Source organism: Rhincodon typus, unplaced genomic scaffold (assembly GCF_021869965.1).
Source record: "Rhincodon typus isolate 14 unplaced genomic scaffold, sRhiTyp1.1 hic_rhity00007139, whole genome shotgun sequence".
Taxonomy (NCBI): domain Eukaryota; kingdom Metazoa; phylum Chordata; class Chondrichthyes; order Orectolobiformes; family Rhincodontidae; genus Rhincodon; species Rhincodon typus.
The window spans coordinates 2,807-3,383 of NW_025972777.1; positions in this window are offsets into that span (position 1 = coordinate 2,807).

The following is a 577-nucleotide window of genomic DNA, read 5'->3' on the forward strand; positions in this document are numbered from 1 at the left end:
TCTGCACCCTTTCCAATGCTTCCACATCCTTCCTATAATGCGGTGACCAGAACTGTACGCAATACTCCAAGTGCGGCCGCACCAGAGTTTTGTACAGCTGCTTCTCCGAGGCAGCGCGAAGTGTAGATGGAGTCAATGGATGGAAGGCTGTTTTTTGTGTTGGACTGGGCTGTGTTCACAACTCTGTGTAGTTTCCTGAGGTCTTGGACAGAGCTGTTGCCAGACCACACTGTGATGCATCAGGGCAGGATGCTTTCTGCGGTGCACCTATAAACATTGGTGAGAGTCTTTGTGGACATGCCGAACTTCCTTAGCCTCCTGTGGACCCATGAGGCGTCGTTGTGCTACCCTGACCCATAGTGGGTGAACCAGGGCAAATTGTTGGTGATCCTCACTCCCAGGAACCTGAAACTCTCGACCGCCACCAACTCAGCACCATCGACGCCAACAGGAGCGCGCTTTTGACTCTGCTAAAGACGTATGGGCATAAAACTCCCTTATTGTGACTGCGTGCTATAGCTACTGTTTAGAGACTGTGAAAAATTTGATTTGTACATCTCGGTCTCGCTACGATAAG